This window comes from Pristiophorus japonicus, chromosome 2 (genome assembly GCF_044704955.1).
Source record: "Pristiophorus japonicus isolate sPriJap1 chromosome 2, sPriJap1.hap1, whole genome shotgun sequence".
Taxonomy (NCBI): domain Eukaryota; kingdom Metazoa; phylum Chordata; class Chondrichthyes; family Pristiophoridae; genus Pristiophorus; species Pristiophorus japonicus.
Window position 1 is genome coordinate 244236100 of NC_091978.1, and position 20624 is coordinate 244256723.

Here is a 20624-nt window from a genome sequence, read left to right on the forward strand (position 1 = left end):
TTCTCCATTAAATCAAAAATTATTAGATTTAAAAATTAATTCAAAGTTACATTTTTTTTTAAAGTTTGTTCATGATATTTCAGCATCTACCTTAACCCAGGTTACTGATTTCCAAGATGTTTGTCGAGTCAGGATTAGCGCCTGCCGATGAGCAGGATGATATGAAACCTTCCGTTCTCCCTGCACCCTCCCCCATGCTTCAACTACAGCTATTGATGTTTCTTATTGAAATGGCGGTTCTGAATAAGGGCATTTGTGTCACTGATTCGGAGAAGCACACAGCATTCAATAATGGTTGGTGGTGGATATTTTTCAAGATCTTGCAGAAAATACTGATATAACTGTAGGTGCAGCTCTGTGCCGAACATACCGATAACTGCAGGAGGGAGGAAAAACGGCCAAGAACAATTCAATCAGTCATAGTCCCTGTGGCCTCCATACTTGCCGTAACTGCTGCCATCCCCACTGCTCTGGCTCTTGTACCCACCCGAGTGGCTGTTGCGTTCTCCTGAGTTATGCCGGCCGCCACCTCTGCCGCCGTAGCCTCCTCTGCCACTGTAGCCTCCGCCGCCGCTGTAACCTCCTCTCCTGCCGTTGCCGTAGCCCCCACCACCGCCGCCGCCATCCTGGCCTCCACCATAGCCACAACCGCCACCCGACTTTCTCTCCACGTGGGCACCCCCGATTTGTCGCCCGTCGGTGGATTTCTCGATCAACGCCTGCTCTTCCAGGGTCTGCTCGTCTGTGTGGGGATTTGGACTGCCAATGAACGGCTTCTTTCTCTTCCAGCTCGGTCGGCGCTGCTCTATGGGAACTCGGGGAACATGAGTCTGTGGAGGAATGAAGTCTTCCCAGCTCCCACAGACCTTCCCCATCCACCTCCTGCCGAGTAGTGTCGGCCCATCACCTGCAATGACCCACAAAGGTAACCCGTGCGTCTCACCCCCGTGAGATACCTGCACATCCGCTCTGCCAAGGACAGGTACCAGTTCCCTGGTGTAGGCACGCAGCTTTGCCGTGACCGGGACCAGCTTGGGTCCTGCAGCTGGGTTGACCCACAGTTTATTAAAAGTTCTTTGACTCATCAATGACGGACCCGATCCAGTGTCCACTTCCATACTCACTGGGACTCTGTTGATCTTGATTTCCATAATCACTGGGACCAAATCAACAGTACACGTATACAGTCCAAACAATGCCTCATCTTCTTCTGCCTGCTCCTCGCTGGATGGTGAATCCTCTACCATCTCCTCAGCCAGACGGTGAGTCAGGTTTCTTTTACACATACGCTGAAGGTTGCCTTTAGTGTGGCAGGTATTGCACGTATACTCCGCAAACCTGTACCGGTGAGCCCCATGGCTTCCTCCGCAGCGCCAGCATGGTGCTACTCGATTAGTCCCCCTCGGCGGACTCTGAGTTCCAAGACCCCGAGGCCCATGCTCCTTGCCCTGGGCAGAGCCACGTTCTGCAGTTTTGCCCATGGTGGCCGCTATCCTGTTGACAGTGCCTGCCGGGTTCGAGACTGCGTGGATCATCTGCCTGGTGCTGCAAGTCGAGGTCATAAACGCCCGGCTGATGGTGATGGCTTGCTTCAGGATGACTGTAGGTTCCATGGATAGCAGCCTGTGAAGGAGACCCTCATGGCCAATCCCCATAACAAAAACGTCCCGCAACGCCTTGTCAAGGTATGTGCCAAAATCACACGGCGCCGCGAGTCACCTGAGGTCTGCAACATATTTGGTGACATCCTGGCCCTCAGGTCTGCAGTGGTGGTAGAATTTGTGCCAGACCGTGAGCATGCTCTCCTTCGATTTCAGTTGGTCACGAATGAGTGTGATCAGCTCCTCATATGACTTGTCCCTGGTGCTCGCGGGTGCCAGCAAATCCCTGACGAGGCTGTAAACCTCATCACCACAACTGGAAAGCAATATCACCTTATGCTTCTCTCTCGCCTCACACTTCTCGTCCGTGTTCCCCGTCAGGTCATTTGCTGTGAAATAGTACTCGAGCCTTTCCGTGAAGGCCTCCCAATCATTGCCCACTGTAAAATCCTTTAACGAGCCCAGAGTAGCCATGGTTGCATGAAGTTCGTCCGTATCCTTGTCGCCAATGTGATGTATGTAGCACTCAAATCACTGACTCCACACGGTTTCATGTTGTAGTAACTGCTGTGACCTTAGTCCTTTATTAGGTAACTCCAGACTGCCTCTCAGGTGTGGTGGGCAGCCTTTTATACTCTGTCTTGCAGGTACTTTCAGGTCTCCCACCACAGTGCCCTCTGTGGCACACCATTGTACTTATACATTTGATGTACCTGGCCAATACATAACACCTACTATTTGCTTTAGGGGTTGGTAATTCATTCAATAGTATTTGTCTCTCCTGTGGGCTGAGGGGTACCTCCTGTATGGTAATTTGGACTGGTCTGCGTCCATTGGTGGAAATTGTAGTGGTGCGTATAGGCGCCGCTGGTAGGTAGCCATTATCATATGCCGGGGGCCAATCTACTCTGCACTCGTCATCGCTCAACTTATCCCGGTCTGGTTTACTGTTAGGTTGGGTTTGTGGACTACACTTACCCACTGAGGGGTACAGCGGCTCTATTGTTGGTGCCGTAGGTGATCCTGTTACGGCTGCGCACTGCACTATCTGTCCGGTCCCGTCTTTTATCTCTTCCAGCTTATTTATCTTAGCTTCTAACTCTTGAATTTGTTTTGTTTGAGAATCTATTTCTTTTATCTGTCCTCTGTCGTAGGCGAGTATTATTACATAGGCTTGCTCCGTTTTATTCTTATTCTGTCAATCCCACCATTTCCCCTGTCTGTCAGGTGAGTCTTCTGGCTTTGTTTTGTTTGGTGACAGCTGTCAGTGGAAAGGGTTAACTCCTTTGCAGGTTCGTAAGAAGGCCTGACGTCATTACATGACATTGCGTAATTCTTTTTTTTTCAACCTTTCCCGATTTCAGAATATGGCATCCATTTTTAAAAAGTTTTCAAACCCGAAATTTAAATTTCCTTTACTGCAGTGAAACATTCTCATAATTTACAATCATTGTCAACTTAGAGTATCTTTTATCTCTTTTCTAATATTCACACTGAAACAAAACCGAAATGTCACTGTGGCCATAATGAAAGTTCGGCTTTCATTGGTTAATTACCCTCCAATTAAACCAATACCTTTCTCACAGCCAATATCAACTAGTATCCAATAAGTTATGTCTTTTTACATTTTCTCCTTTCTTCAAATTAGTTTTTGTATCTAACAAACATTGTACACAGATGGCTTGTGTCTTCATGAATTTGTTAATTTACACTACATAAGACAATTGTGATTCGTTCTCCCAATTTTCTCCTTTCTTCAAATTAGTTTTTGTATTTTACAAACATTTTACACAGAGGGATTGTGTCTCCATGAATTTTTTTTTTAGCAGCTGTAGCTTCCAAGGTTGCATCTTTTATCTTTTGATAACAACCCATCCTTTGTGAATTCAATACAGCTTATACTCTGTTTTTCCAGCAACTTATTCAACAGTCAAGAAAGCTACCACGCAACACTTTTACTTAAAGACAGACATTCACACCAACTTTTCATTCACTCCTAGTTTTTTTTCAGCCACTTATCCTTGCATGCCATTTCACGTCTGGGTAAGTTTATCCCTCTACCAGATTCCGTGTACTGTTTCCAAGCCCTTGGACCCCTCTAACGTCCGACCGGATTAAAAATATTGCTTACCTCCCTAATTTGGTTCTTCCACAACTTAAATGTTTAGTTTTTTTTGTCTTTCCTGCTAGCATTTATACCCGGGACCCTTTTAGTCCATATCTCAGAGACAACCCCTTGGTCTTCATTTTATCCCACTGGCCAGTTTTTCCTAAACATCCTGGGGTCCCACCCCCCTTTTAGGTTGTATTCCTTCTTGTTCAATACACCTATCTCTTGGTCATTTTTCTAGACCACTTTAAGTTGTATTCCTTCTTTGTTTGCACCACTGTGCACGACCAATTACCACATCACACTTCAGGATATACACTTATCTCCTACCTCGGCTTTCGTCCTTCTGTGGTTTGCTATAACTTATTCTTTATACAGGATACTTCTCTTTCTCCTTCAATGCTACAGCTCTAACTTGTAGGTGGTACAAAAGGCAGACTCACCCCAACAGCTGTTATATCATCCAGGTTGGTGAGTCTGTATCCTGTTTGTGACGCGAAATATAGGGGTTAAATGAAGACTTCTCTCCTTAAAGGTAGACTCCCTGATATAAGGAATCGACACCCCAGCCCGTATAATGACCACGGAATCAAACAAAACATTCGGTACAACTAGTTTATTTTGGTCAAATGCAAGGGAAAGTTCAAACGTGGAACCTTCAAAGTACAAGAGGTTTCAATTACAATTATATAGTTTATTGCGGGGTGCTACCCTCCTACAAAATCATCGATTGGTCTACTGCTATCAGTGAAGTTACATTGATTTGTTGGCTCTTATCAGACTGGCTCTGAGTGGTTCATTCCCACCTGTCCATCTCTCATCACATGTCAATCATGCTGTTCAGTGATGTGAACTTTGCCTTAGTCCCTTTGACGTGTGAAGTAACTGTTGTTCCAAAATATTGGCTTTCCTCTCACTTCCCAAGAGTCCTGAACTAATCTAATATAGTTTTTCATGAGAGTCACATATTGTTTACAGTCTATGTTCCAGACTGTTGCCCTTGGTGGATTTGCTTATGTAAATTTATACTAAAGTTCACATGGTTCATTACCCATCAGGTTTCGCTATTCCCTTCTTACTAGCCCAATGTAAGTGAGTGTATAAGCGTGCTTTACATACATAAGCAGATTATACATAACTGGTCAATATTACAATCCATACCGTAAGACAGAAGAACTCCCGATTCCTCAGAACCTCCTCATTCCCTTTAACCTTCTTACTCAAGTGTACTTTTTTCCCCCTTACAGAAGCCACCACCTCAACCTGTCATGTGGGGATGGAGGAGGGGACAATGACGAGGACAAAGAACTTCCATGAGAGGAGCTACTGATCAACCTATTCCGGGGGGGCTTGTGCACTTGACACCTCTTTTTGCACCAACCAGCAACTCGTCCGAGGAACAAACATTCTCGGGCTTTGAGTGGGCAGGCAATGGTCAACCGTGCCGTGCACTCTTTAAGCAAAGTGTTGAATTATGAGCTGCTGATGTAAGACTTTTGCAGTGGTGAAAGTTCAACGAGGCCTCCTATGGTGGTGGTGGTGGTGGGCCTGATGGCATAGATTCCTCGCCAGACTTCTCATCCTCATCCTCCTCCTCGTCCTCCAACTCCTCCCCCTCCTTCCCTCTCTCCTGAGATGGTTCTGCAGTCCCCAATGGAAAATCCTGCTACCTCATGATGGCTAAGTTGTGTAGCATGCAGCACAGCACACTGAACTCAGAGACCTGTTGAGGGGAATATTGCAGGCAGCCTCCAGAGTGATCCAGGCATCAGAAGCATTACTTGAGCATTCCAATTGTCTTTTTGATGATGTTGCGTGTGGCTACATGGCTGTCATTATAGCGATGCTCGGCTTCTGTCTGAGGGTTCTGGGGATGGGGGGTCATGAGCCAGGCGGCGAGGCCGTAACCTTTTTCCCCGAGCATCCAGCTCTGGCCTTGTGGCTGACACTTGAACAGGCATGGGACACTGCTCTCACACAAGATGAAAGCATCATGGATGCTCCCTGGATATTGGGCATTTACTGCCATGATGCGCTGAGTATGGTCACAGATGATCTGTACATTCATGGAGTGGAAACCCTTTCGGTTTCAGTAAACCTCTGGATTGAGGAAAAGTGCTCACAGGGCAATGTGCGTACAGTCAATGGCAACCTGAACCTTGGGGAAGCCAGCAATTCGTCCAAAACCTATAGCCCTCTCATTCTGTGCCTTCTTGGTCATTGGGATGTTTATGAAGTCCATCCTGTGTGCGTACAGTGCAGTAGTCACCTGGCAAATGCAGTGATGTGTAGCAAACTGCGAGATGGAGCATACGTATCCTGTTGATGCCTGAAAGGAGTCGGAGGCATAGAAGGCAAGTGTTGCAGTCACCTTCACCTCAACGGGCAGTGCAGTCCTGTTGCCGCTGGTAGGCTGTAGGTCTGCCTTTATCAGCTGGCATAACTCTGTGATCACCTCTTTTCAGAAGCGCAGCCTTCGACCGCACTGTGTCTCAGAAAGTGCTGTTGCCTATAAATTCATGGGGGCTAAGGCCTCCTCCCCATACGTCTGCGAGCTCTTCGATTACGTTCAAAATGCTCATCAGTAAGCCTTTTTCCAGCTCGATACCATATAAATATAGCAGCCAGGAATAATGGCTAAAATAGGCCCCATTTTTTAAAATGTCCTTAAATAACCTTTAAAAGGAACTATAAACTCACATAAAACTTCACTGTAAAACGCAGCCTTCCTTCTCCAAATCCTTTTATAGACTGAACTTCTGCTCCGTTTTCAAGATGGCGCCGTTAGCGCCGGGTGCGCCCTGGGTCCGGCCTGGTCCGACTGTTCTTTCCGGGCGGGTTTCCGGGAGGATGATAAAACAGGCAATATCGCCGAATTTTCCGCCCGGGGTGATAGCACAGCATTGCACGCCGATTGACGTCATCAAAAATCTTAAAAATCGGGTGGGCAATAAGTTTTACAGCCGGCGCAAAGCCAATGCCAAAATTTCCGCCCAGACACAAAATGTGCAACTCGTTTAGCGCCAAAAATAAAATTCCGCTTCGCCCAGACGGTACAACGGTCCCAAACCTGTCGAAATTCTCCACTATCGAAAGATACAGTCATTTCATCTCATTTATGTCTAGGCATCACTACTTGTGTGTATACTTTTATGTGTAAAATTTCACTAAATTATATTGAAAAGCTAATAAACCTAAATTCTGCTGAAAGTTTATTTTTGGATTCATTGTATTCATTTCAGCTCATTTTCTGCAGACAAAAGAATAAGGCAGCGAAATTGCCCTTTTTTTATAGCCCCGTTAGCGCCCCTCCAGGAGACGCTAAAAGACAGTTTTTGACCGGAGGAGGGGAGTCGCTACCGCAACCCGGCAAATTGCCCGTGTGTTTGCAGAGATGATGCCTCGGCAGCACCGGGCCGGCCGCTCACCGCCCCAAGCTGACCCCTTACTGCCCCATGGGGGAAACTTCCCCCATGGGTCGCGAAGTTGGTGGCGACATCTGCTCTCGGTGCAGTGCTTAAAGGGGAGGGCTGCAGCAACCCTGGCCACCTTCTTTTTTTGTCGGCCGACTCTCGGGTCGACTCGACGATGGCGGCTCAAGCGTGGTCCCAGCCGCCATTGTGCAGCCTGGCACTCTGTCTTGGGTGCCAGGCTGCTGGCCCCATCGCACGCTGCCCTGATAGCCCAGTGGAGGCCATCAGAGGTTTGCATTGTGCACGGCAGCCCTCCCCTTTAAGCACCCACGTAGTGCTCGACTCCCTGCCCCAGTAGCATCCCATTTGCCACCCCCAAAGAAAGTGGAGCACGGGAGATTGTGCTCCGCTTCCTTTCAGGGGCAGTAAGGGAAATTCCGTTGTGGGGACATGATTTCTGCGCCAGGGCTAAAAGTCCTGGCCCTGGAACATCACCACCCCAATCAGGGTGCAGGGCAATTTTGCTCCCGAAATGTCATCAGTGGAGAAACAGGTACATTCAAAACTTCCAGTAGCTGGTACTGAATAGCGATCAGTAGCTTCAACTCAGGAACACTGGGGTATATTTTTCAACAGTAGTGAAAAAGCACACAAGGGAATTTAACTCCAGATCAGCAGACTACTAGCTACAGAGACGTGCAATCAGCTGCTTGAGCACCTACAGCTAATACGTACCATAGGCCTGGCACTGTCACTTAAAATGATGGTCAGTGGAGCTTTAAGTCCTCTTCCTCCTCTCTTTCCAGACATGCAATGCTATTCAATGGAGAGATTGCCCTGGAGTGGGCTCAACCTCCTCACTATCCCCTTATTCTGACCATTTTCACTTCATTAGTCATCAAACAGGAGTTGGAGAGGTGCTGCAATCCAGCTAGTCAGTAACTCAACAACACCACCAACTTGCATTTACAAAGCACCTTTAACATAGGAAAACATCCCACGGAATTTATTTCACGAAGCCAGATCAGCTAATAATTTATACCGGGCCAAAGAAGGAGAAATTAGGCTGGTTGACTAAAAGTTTGATCAAAGAGTGAAGCTTTAAGGAGGATCTTGAGAGGAGAGAGAGATGGACAGGCGGAGAAGTTTAGGGAGGGAATTTCAGAGCTATGGGGCTAGAGGGCTGATAGCACGGCCACCAATGGTGGGCTGAAGGGAATGGGGGATACTCAAGAGGCCAGAGTTGGAGGAACACAAGAGTTCTCAGAGGATTGTAGGCAATATTCCCTCTCTTTTTTTGGGAGGTGCGCAGCCTATTCAAACCTTTGTGTATGCACGGTTTTTCCATTTAGAAACCGGCAAGCAACCTGCGCAGGAGCTTCAGACAGCTGTGCGGCTGTGCAGTTAAGCGGGAACATTGATTGTAGGGCTGGAGGAGGTTATAGAGATAGGGAGGGGTGTGGCCATGAAGGCATTTGAACATGACGATGAGAATTTTAGGCGTTGGTGGACTCGGAGCCAACATAGGTCATCAAGCGGCAGTTGAGTGGGAATTGGTGCAGGTTAGGACACAGGTAGCAAAGTTTTTAGTTTATAGAACGGAAGATGGGAGGTCGGCCAGGAAATTATTGAAATATTTGAGTTGGTTGTTAATGAAAGCTGCAACACTTTTGATCTCAAATGGGCAATAAATGCTGGCTTTGCCAGTGAAGCCAACATCCCATGAATGGATTTTTTTAAAATGTGGTCGCCATCCATCTCGTGATTTCCTGCCCTCTTTTGGCGAGGTTCAATTGCCACACCCAATGTGGCTGAGCCCTCACCCATTACTTGAGATTGACCTACAAAATCAGGTAGGATCATCACACTAAATGTCGGGCGGCTGGTGGTAATGCACAACCCAACTAACCTTAATCAGAGGCCTGGGTGGGAAATCTACCCTGTTGCCTTCTATAATATGTTTGCCGACAATCTTACAGTTCTTCTGCAAAGGATTTGAGTCCTTTATCATTTGTTGTACTTGAAATAAATTCATTATTGGTTCCAACTTCTATTACAGGCAGGGCAACAGAGATAGCTGAAGGTCAATCAATAAAAAATATTCCTACATGAGTTCTCATATGATTCTTCATCACCGATGGGGAAAAACCCAGAGGTCCTGCCTAATTTAATGACAGGGCCTCATTTAAATTTTTTGTCTCTGATTCCTGGTCGGTAGCCAGCTAAATTGAGAGCTAGCTGGCTGTTGGGCAGAAAAGCCTGTGGCACCAGGCCGCAGCTGAAGAGCGGAGAGGAGGGGAGGAGGGAGGAAAGATGGGTTGGGGTGCACGTTGGGGGTGGGGTGTGGTGGGCTGGAGAGAAGATCATGGGCCAGGGAGAAGATCAGAGGGGGCCAGGGAGAAGAACGGAGGGGGTGGGGCCACGGAAGAGAAGATCGGAGGGTGTGGGGCCAGGGAGCTGATCGGAGAGGTGGGGAGAAGATCAGAAGGGGCCATGGAGAAGATTGGAGAGGGTGAGGCTGGAGCAAAGATCGTGAGGGAGCGTGGGGAAGATCAGAGAAGGCGGGGGGCGGTGGCGGTTGAGCAGATCAGAGAGGGGTGGAGAGTTGGGAGCGAGGGTAAATTTGGGGATGTGGGGCCAGGAGAATATCGGGAGGGGACAGGGGAGATTATGGGTCAGTGATTGTAAAGTCCTGTCCCCTCAGTACAGATTCACACGAGGCATGTATTGAAGTCAAGGTCACTCGGGACCTGCACCTTTATTTCACAGCTCTGGAATGCCTGAGATCTGTCCTTATATACCTGTCTCTTGCAAGTGCACCCCTGGTGGTAAGGTATGCTGGTGGTTACAGGTCATATCTTATTACAGTCATGTATAGCATGTTAGGATACAGTTATATATAATAATGTAAGATACATGACAGTGATCAGGTCGGGTGTGGGGGGCCAGTGAGAAGATTGGGAACGGGCGGGGAGAAAATCGGGAGGGCAGGAAGAAAATTGTAGACCGGGGAGAACATTGGGGGAGGCGGGGGGGGGTATCGGATCACAGGGCAGGGAGGCTGATTGTGGCAAGGGAAGCAAGTTCACTTGGTGGGCCGGGGGAAGCACTCCTGCTCCTCCTGGCCCACAAGCAGTGCTGGAAAGGGATTTAATTGCTGGATCCAGCTGTTCCCGTCTCCCTTCAGCTGACAATTTTCCTGAGCGCTGAGAAACCTGGCCTGCAAGCGTTAAAAGTAAAACTGTGGTAAAATCTGAGGCATGCAGCCTCATTAAAATACTTAAATGACATTCCCGCCTCTGGAAAGCAAGTTAGTCGCCCACCCCCTCCAACCCATCTCTGTTAAAACCAGGAGTGGGTGCATTGGAGGTGGGATTCAGATTTCTGAATTGTTAACAGCCCCACCGCCCCTCTCCCATCTGTCCTGAGGGGGTTAAAACTACCGTCATCATTTATTTTCTGCACAAAAATATTAGAGTTGCAAATTTTCTAAGACTGAACTTTCCTTTCTGAACACTGCAGTATTACAAATAGGATCATTACACATGCTGGACCACACAAACATATCAGGAAAAAAGTATTTGAATTGCTTCATGGTGAATCATAATTCATGAGATTGGTTCAAATGCATTTTAGATTGCAAATTCTGTCCTGTATTAGAATGCACAAAACAAATGTGTTATCTTAAGTCTGTCAATCATTGTTCTCGTGTAATTTACAGTGCAGGTAAAAGAAATGGCTTAAAATATCAGAATATTGCTGGCTCATTTAAGTTAATTGAATCCATTCTCTGTTAATTGGCTAAATTAATTCACCAGCTAGCAGAAACTGATATGTTAAATATGCAGACTGAGGGTACCATCACTGAAGTACTCTTATGGCATAGAGTACGCTTTTACACTGATTGATAATTGGATGCCAAAATTGCACACAATTGAAACATAGCGCCATCGACGATTAGTGGTATCCTACAGCTCCATTACACTGCTTAGTCTAGAAATATTATACATTTGTACAGCTAGCAAACACATTTTGTTTCCAGGGTATACTCATGAGGTCAATCGACAGTGTAGCTGTCCAAAAACAGATTTTCCTTTTTTTTTAGAAAGATCATGAGCAGACCTTTGAGTTCAGCTTTCCTTCTTCCTCAGATTTAACTCATTTCAATAATAACCATTGATGTTTCAAGTGGCATACCAGATCAATCACATTAAGCAATTCTGAAGGATTCTATTGCTCTATATGAAAGAATTTGTGGGACTGGACTCTTGGCGTGACCTGTGTCTGGCCAGGTTTGGCTTGGGCACTTTACCTTCATGGCAAATTATTACCACACACCTACTTGTTTTCATGGATCAAAAAGATCACCTAGAAAATAATCCCAGATTTCTTCTCAAATTAGATTTAAAGAGGGTGCGGGAATTGATTCATGTCAAAATGCCTCATCTGTTGGAGAACCATCTGTTTCAGATTTTCCTTTGACATCTCAGGCAGTCTGAAGCGAACGAAGTCTGAAGCAGTGAAACATTATTGGCACCCAAGCGGGAACTTTCAGCAGATTACGCAAGATTGAAACAATTTTCGACTAGAACACTGACAATTTCAAATATTGCATGGAGGATTTTACCAAAGGCAGAGAGCAGGCCAAGTGTCTCCTGGGTGTTTGAATATTTCGATAATGATGTGAAGGTATTCAGAAATCTTTCTGGTTAGACACCTCATCTGTTTAACTTGGATACCCTTCACTGAGTATTTAGTTTTTTGTTTAATGAAGTAACTTTGATAATCTCATTTTCGAAGACTTAATTAATTTATTTCTAGTTTACCTGATTTGCCAGTCCTTTCTCCACTTTAACAACAACTACTAGTATTTATATAGCGTAGTAAAACATCCCAAAGCTTCACAGGAGCATTATCAGGCAAAATTAGGACACATTAGGATAAATTGGTAGGTTTTAAGGAGCATCTTAAAGAAAGAAAGACTTGAAAGACTTGGATTTATATAGCACCTTTCACGACCATCAGATGCCTCAAAGCACTTTACAGCCAATAAAGTACTTTTGGAATGGAGTCACTGTTGTAATGTAGGAAAATTATCAGGAAAGAGAGATAGAGAGGCAGAGAGGTTTAGGGAGAGACTTCCAGAGCTTAGGACCTTGGCAGCTGAAGGCATGACTGCCAATGGTGGAGCGATTAAAATCGTGGATCCTCAAGAGGTCAGAATTAGAGGAGCGCAGATATCTCAGAGGGTTGTGCGGCTGAAGGAGATTTGAGATAGACAGGGACGAGGCTATGGAGAGATTTGAAAACCAGATTGAGAATTTTAGAATCGAGGCGTTTCTTAACAAGGAGCCAATGTAGGTCAGCGAGCACAGGGGTGATGGGTGACCGGGACTTGGTGCGAGTTAGGACACGGCCAGCAAAGATTTGGATGTCCTAACGTTTAAGGAGGGTAGAAATTGGAAGGCCGGCCGGGAGAGGTTGGTGCAGACAAGTCTAGAAGAACGTTAAATTAATACTTTGCAGTCCATATGATTTTTAGAATAAATTGAAGGATCGTAACCCTGGATAAAAAGAAGATAATGGCCTGGAATTTGTGGTCAGGATGACGCTAACGTGGCAATTGGCATCGTTCGCCATCATTATGCTTTTGAAACTGAACGCAACTTCGGGATTTGGCACATGCACAGGCACATACGGAAATTCTGAAGTTGAGATCTGTCAATGACAGCTCCAAAACTGGCTGCGCTGTGCTCTCCCTCAGTACTGGCAATCAGTGAAATCTCATAAATCATTGGGTCCAAGTTTTGGCTTTCCCTTAGAATGGCACACCTCCGAGAGGCATGCCTGTTTCCTAGAACAAAAAGTGCGCCTATTACCTACCACCATATTTTCCGATATTTTTCGGGCCCTTTCCAGGTCGGCGCGGTGCAGCAGGAGCTGCTGGGGGCGGGGCTAGGTCACAACATCATATTTAGTGCCGGCAGCCCTGCGCATGTGTGCTGGAGCATGCGTGCTGGAGCATACGCGCAAGCGTAGCGGCACACAAACATTGGCACTCGGCCATTTTTAAAGGTACATGAAGAACAGTGCTGTTTGCTTTAGTGCAGCTGTGCAAAGGCTTGTGAGTGATTTTTTTGTGCCTGAAGGAGTGCTTTTAGCAGTACTGTGGAAGAAATCACCTGCTAAAATCAGTGAGAGCTGTTTGTTGCTGCTAAACTTCCAGAACAAGTGCTGCATAGGTGCATGCAAAATAAGGACTGTGTGTTTTGAAAAATAAGAGTGTCAATTCAATACAGCAATGGAACAACGTCCACCAAGAATGAAAAATTTCTTGCATGAGGAAGTGGAGATATTAGTCAACGTCATCGAGCAGAGATGGCAGGAGCTGGACACTAGCAACAGAGGACGCACAAAAGTGCCACCCAAAGAAATGAAGAAACGCCGGTACCTAGTTGCAGAAGATTACTGCGCAGTGGTGCATACCAGGAGATCTGGAAGCCAGTGTAAAAAGAAAGGGCATGACCTTGGTCAAGTAGTTAGTGTAAGTAATATTTTCATTTTTCAATGGAATCTTAATTGTAAATGTGACCATCTGTACATGTCCCACCCTGCAGAAAGACGCACTCTGTAAAAAGTAATATTTTAATCTTTGCAGAAGAAATTGGCCCACAACAAAAGAGAAAGAATTCGAACAGGAGGAGGCGTGCCAAATCTGCATCCACTGACACCCTTGGAACAGAGGGTGGCTGCTTTGATGAGTCGTACATGGAGAAAAGCAATCACTACAGCACAAGCTGGGCCCACACGCGAGGGAGAGGGTAAGTCCTGAAAATACATCGTGGCCCTTCAAATCAACCTGCTGCCTGGCCTGCTATGTGTGAGCCTACTCATGCCACACATCCTGCCCCCTCCTCTACTGCTAAACATTTGACTGTTCTGATATATTTGTAGAAGATGATGCCAATCCTGAATATCCTGAAGATCCAGAAGAAGAACGAGCAGAACCAGATGCGGACGATCCAGACCAAGGGTGGCTGCAAGCATTGACTGAAATGTCTTCAAGAGAGACCTTTGAAATGAATATTTATGAGCCCACATCAACAGACATCAGTGTTTCAAACCCTTGCATGGGTTCTGGTTCCACCTTCTATGGTTTCACAAATTCCGACGTTGCGGGTCCCAGTGATGCTGATGGTGTAATGCAGCAGTTTATACACAGTGCCCCACCGTCCCAGCCTGTGCCTCCCACTTCCATAGGTTCTGATCCACCTTCTATGGTTTTACAGATTCCGACGTTGTGGGTCCCAGTGGTGCTGCTGGTGTAATGCAGCAGTTTACACCCATTGCCCACCGTCCCAGCCTGCGCCTCCCATTGGAGTGATGCCGCATGCAACACCCAGGGCCCCACCATCCCAGCCCACAGCTCCCACTGGAGTGATGCCACTTGGAACACCCAGGGTCCCACCGTCCCAGCCTGTGCCTCCCGCTGGAGTGGTGCCGCGAGGCAGACCCAGGCAGAGGAGAAGGAGATGGGAAATACGCTCTCCTAAGATGCAGCTTGCAACAGATGTGGCTCAGGTTGTGGCATTGGGTGTGGAGAGCAATGACCTTACTCGTGGGCAGCGTCAGTGCAGTGGGTGAAGAGGTGACGGTACAGTCGGGAGAAATAGCAGTAATGACACGGGAAATGAGGGAGGGAATGTCCGAGGGAGTGCAAGTGACCGCACAGGCCATCAGGGAGGGCATGAAAGTGACGGCACAGGCCGTCATGGAGATAGCTGCTGCAATAAGGGCACACAGCCCGGCAAATCAAAAGACACCCCAATGAAGAAGTGAACATTCACCGAGATGTGGATGAGAGATGGTTGCAGCCTTTCTTTGCTGCTTTTGTTCTTGTTCTTGATGTAACGATAATAACTTTTTTCAAGTTGAAATAGTTTTGTAAGTTTTGTAACTTTATAACTTATAAGTGATCTTAGGGTTTTTAAGTGATCTTATAGTGTAAATGCTCTCACATTTTGTAACTTATTTAATTTTGCACCTAAAAAGTGATCTTGAAGTTTCAGTGATCTTAAGAGTGTAAGTTTTTTCACATTGAAATTGTTTTGTAAGTTTTGTAACTTTACAACTTTTAAGTGATCTTAGGGTTTTTAAGTGACCTTAAAGAGTCATGTTAAAAAGTAAAGTTTGATACAACAAATATTTTATAACACTAATGTGAACTTTTCAATAAAATATTTTTTCATTAAAACTGAACCATGTTCCATTAACACAACACAACATAGGAACAACTCCAAAAAATAAACATGTCAATGCGCAACAGTTGTCACAGGGCCCTCAGGCATCAGTAAATGAAGCGTTCACGGTTGAGCTGCTGGAGCAGGGCTCGAGCAATCGTTAAAGGAGCACGATTGACCGCCTTCCTCCGACCTTGTGCTCCGGCATCAGGCACTTCCATGCTTTCCTGATCGTCGTCATCATCCTCATCCTGCTCTTCCAAATTACTATCATCAGGCACCCTCCCCTCATGTGGGTCTTCTGGTTTCACTGTCAGCTCCTGCTGTCTCATGATGGCTAAGTTATGCAGCATGCAGCACACAACAGTGAACTGAACGCCAATCTTAGGAGAGTATTGCAAGTGACCTCCGGAATGGTCCAGGCATCGGAAACGCTGTTTCAAGATGCCAATGGTCCTCGCTATGATGCTGCGCATCGCAATGTTTTACTGATGGTCAGCTTCTGTTCGTGTTACGCGTGGGGGCGTCATGAGCCAGGTGGCCAGGCCATACCCTTTGTCTCCCAGTAGCCAGCTCTGCCCTTCTGGCTGCTGCTGAAACATGTCAGATATAATGCTGTCGTGTAGGATGAACGCATCATGGGTGCTGCCAGGGTATCTTGCATCGACTGACATGATGCGCTGCTTGTCGTCACACACGAGCTGCACATTAATGGAGTGGAAACCTTTTCTATTCCTGTACTGCTCGGAATCCTCCACAGGTGCTCGCAAGGCGATATGGGTACAATCAATGCAGCCCTGTACTTTTGGGAAGCCAGCAATCCTGGAGAAGCCCACAGCCCTGTCATGCATTGCTTGGCCGGTCATTGGGAACTTGATGAAGTCATTCCTCCGTGCATACAGTGCAGCCGTGACCTGGTAAACGCAGGCATGTAATACACGTTGAGAAATGGCACACACATCTCCAGTTGTAGCTTGAAACGATCCCAAGGCATAGAAGGAAAGTGCAGCTGTAACCTTCACTTCAACAGACAAGGCAGTCGGCGTTCTGCTTCTCAGCTGTAAATCTGCTCTCAGCATATCACAGATCTCAACGACAACTTCGCTGCGGAAAGGCAGCCTTTTGACACAATCAGCCTCGCTCATGTCCAGGTACTAACGCCTGGCTTGATATTGCCGACGTGGATAAGGCCTCCTGCCCATCAGCCTATGGGCTATGATGTTCCTGATGCGGTGAGCTCTGATCAATTCTCTCCTATGCAGTGAATTGATGGAGAACCATTGCATAATCAGTGGTGTTGATAATGCAGCACCCATACTTGAAGTACAAATTAAACTTTTAAACTTTTAAACTTGCTGACTGGCTGACTGGCTGGCTGGCTGGCTGGCTCTCCCTCCCTCCCTCCCGGTGCTTTGCACACCACCCCTATCCTCTGGCCGAACGGTCGAACTTCTCACCGCAGCTCGGTGCCGGTGCCTGCTGCTGCCGAGCTCTACTAATGTCGCTCTCGCTTCACGCCACCCCTATCCCCTGGCCGAATGGCCGAACTTCTCTCCACAGCTCGGAGCCTGCTGCTGCCGAGCTCTACTAATGTCGCTCTCGCTTCACGCCACCCCTATCCCCTGGCCGAACGGCCGAACTTCTCTCCACAGCTCGGAGCCTGCTGCTGCCGAGCTCTACTAATGTCGCTCTCGCTTCACGCCACCCCTATCCCCTGGCCGAATGGCCGAACTTCTCTCCACAGCTCGGAGCCTGCTGCTGCCGAGCTCTACTAATGTCGCTCTCACCTCACGCTGCCTCTATTCCCTGGCCGAACGGCCGAACTTCTCTCCACAGCTCGGAGCCTGCTGCTGCCGAGCTCTACTAATGTCGCTCTCGCTTCACGCCACCCCTATCCCCTGGCCGAACGGCCGAACTTCTCTCCACAGCTCGGAGCCTGCTGCTGCCGGGCTCTACTGACATCGCTCTCCCTCTCCTCATGCCGCCCCTATCCCCTGGCCGAACGGCCGATATCTCACAGCTCAGTACCTGCTGCTGCTGCTTCAGAGAGGTAGGAACAGTTAATTTATTTTTTATTTGATTTATTTATAATTTATTATTCATGATGGCTCTTTATTTGTAGGTGAAGTGTTAAATGCTTGTAAAATTCCCTAACTTTACTCTAACTTCCCTTCCCCCCGACTATCTCTCGCTCCCTGTGCCTAATTTATAAACTGTAGGCAAGGTTTTTCTGAGCGCACAAAAATCTGCACTGACTCCATTCTAAGTTAGTTCGGAGTAAGTTTTTGTCATGTATGTAACCTTCATGTAACAACACTGCAATACTGTATGTACTTGAGAAATGCACACCTTGATCACAGGGGGTGAACTTGTGGGAGACAATCCTCACCTGGTCATCCAGGTATATAAAGGGAGGTCCCACGCAGGGTCATCACTTCTTGATCCTGTGAATAAAGGTTCAGGTCACAGAGTGACCTTGTCCATAAAATGTGCCTCGTGTGGATTTGTGGTATTGAGTAAGGACTTTACAGTGGCAACGAGAAACGGGAATCAACGACCCACGAGAATGGCCACTGGTAGCACAGAGGAACGGTACTATGTTGGTGAGGACTGGGACGATTTCATTGAGAGGCTTCAGCAGAGCTTTGTCACGAAGGACTGGCTGGGAAATGCAGCGGCCGACAAGCGAAGGGCTCATCTACTGATCAGCTATGGATCTAAGATTTACGCGCTCATGAGAGACCTGCGAGCACCCGAGAAGCTGGCGGACAAAACCTTTGAAGAGCTCAGCAAGCTAATCAGTGAGCACCTCAAACCGGCGAGCAGCATATACATGGCCCGACACAGATTTTATACTCACCGACGTCGGGAAGGACAGAGCATACCGGACTTCATTGCGGACCTCCGGCGCTTGGCCAGCCTCTGTAATAGGAATCTCAATTCATGCTGGCGGTGTGGGGGCAGACATGCTGCCAGGACTTGCAGGTTTCAATAGTTCACCTGCAGAAATTGTAATCTCACTGGCCATTTAGCTAGAATGTGCAGGAAGCCTGTGACCAGGCTAATTTATGAGGCACATGGATCAGAAGCGGGGTCTGCAAGTCAGGATGACGCGTGGGGTAAATCAATGGATGCTGAAGTTCAGCGGGTTCATGTGGCAAACATTCACAACTCATATACCAAAACACCACCTATGATGATAAAGGTCCTATTAAACGGCATCCTGGTATGCATGGAGCTGGACACGGGGGCCAGCCAGTCACTCATGAGAGTTCAACAATTCGAAAAGCTATGGCCACTCAAAGCCAGCAGACCCAAACTAGAACTCATTGAGACTCAATTACGGACATACACCAAAGAAATCATTCCAGTGCTAGGCAGTGCAATGTTGGCTGTCACACACAATGGATCAGTGAACCGGCTGCCGCTCTGGATTGTCCCAGGCAATGGTCCCGCACTGTTGGGGAGGAGCTGGTTAGCTGAGATGAACTGGAAATGGGGGAATGTGCATGCAGTGTCATCTGTGGAGCGAAGTTCATGCTCACAGGTCCTACAGCAATTTGAGTCGCTATTCCAACCTGGCGTCGGGATGTTCAAAGGTACCAAAGTAGTGATTCGCATCACCCCGGACGCCAGACCAGTGCATCACAAAGCCAGAACTGTGCTGTATGTGAAGCGGGAGAAAATTGAAAGCGAATTGGACCGTTTGCTGAGAGAGGGCATCATCTCGCCCATTGAATTCAGCGACTGGGCGAGCTCCATTGTTCCCGGCCTACCGAATCCAAAACAGAGGCGATTCGATGAGTGCCCAGGCCTTGCAACACATTGGAGTTACATTCATTTCTGGGATTCTTGAACTATTTTGGGAACTTTCTGCCGAACTTAAGCACATTGTTGGAGCTGCTACATGTGCTCCTGCTTAAGGGCTGTGATTGGTTTTGGGGGGACTGTCAAGAATGGGCTTTCAATTGGGCGAGTAACCTACTTTGTTCAAATAAGTTGTTGACCCTGTACAACCCCTGTAAGAAATTGGTTCTGACACGTGATGCATCGTCCTATGGGGTTGGGTGCGTGTTGCAGCAGTGCAATGCTGAGGGGCAACTCCAGCCTGTGGCTTATGCCTCCAGGTCACTCTCTCAAGCAGAACGTGGATATGGGATGGTTGAGAAGGAAGCACTCGCATGTGTTTATGGGGTGAAAAAGATGCACCAGTACCTTTTTGGCAGGAGGTTTGAATTAGAAACGGACGACAAGCTGTTAATATCCCTGTTGTCAGACAGCAAGGCTGTCAATGCCAATGCGTCAGCTTGCATACAGCGATGGGCTCTTACGCTGGCTGTGTATGACTACACCATCCAGCACCGGCCCAGCACCGAAAATTGTGCTGACGCGCTCAGCAGGCTTCCACTGGCCACCACTGAGGGGACAGCAGAGCAAAGCGCTGAGATGGTCATGGCTGTTGATGCCTTTGACAGCGCAGGCTCCCCCATCACAGCCCGCCAGATCAAAATCTGGACCAACAGAGATCCCCTCCTATCTTTGATTAAGAAATGTGTCCTGACTGGGGATTGGGTGCCCGCACACGAAGCATGCCCTGAGGAGGTCAGACCGTTTCACAGGCGGATGCAGGAGCTCTCCATCCAAGCCGACTGCCTACTATGGGGCAGCCAGGTAGTCATGCCCCAGAGGGGCAGGGAAGCTTTCATCAGCGAACTCCACAGCGAGCACCCAAGCATGTTTGGTGGCCGGGAATTGATTCAGACCTGGAACACTGTTTGCAGGTGCATGATGTGTGCTCAGCTGGGAAATGCCCCCAGGGAGGCCCCGCTCAGCCCGTGGCCCTGGCCCATCAGGCCATGGTCATGCATTCATGTAGACTACGCGGGCCCGTTCATGGGGAAAATGTTTCTCATCGTGGTTGATGCATACTTGAAATGGATCGAGTGCATCATTTTGAATTTATGCACGACATCCACCACTGTGGAGAGTCTACGTGCGGTCTATGCGACCCATGGTTTGCCGGACATCCTTGTTAGCGATAATGGCCCATGTTTCACTAGCTACGAATTCCGGGAGTTTGTGTCGGATAATGGCATCAACCATTTCAGGACAGCACCGTTCAAACCGGCCTCCAATGGCTAGGCGGAACGTGTGGTCCAAATCATAAAACAAGGCATGCTCAGGATTCAAGGTCCCTCCCTTCAATGCCGCCTATCGCGCCTCCTGCTGGCCTATAGGTCCCGACTGCACTCGCTCACGG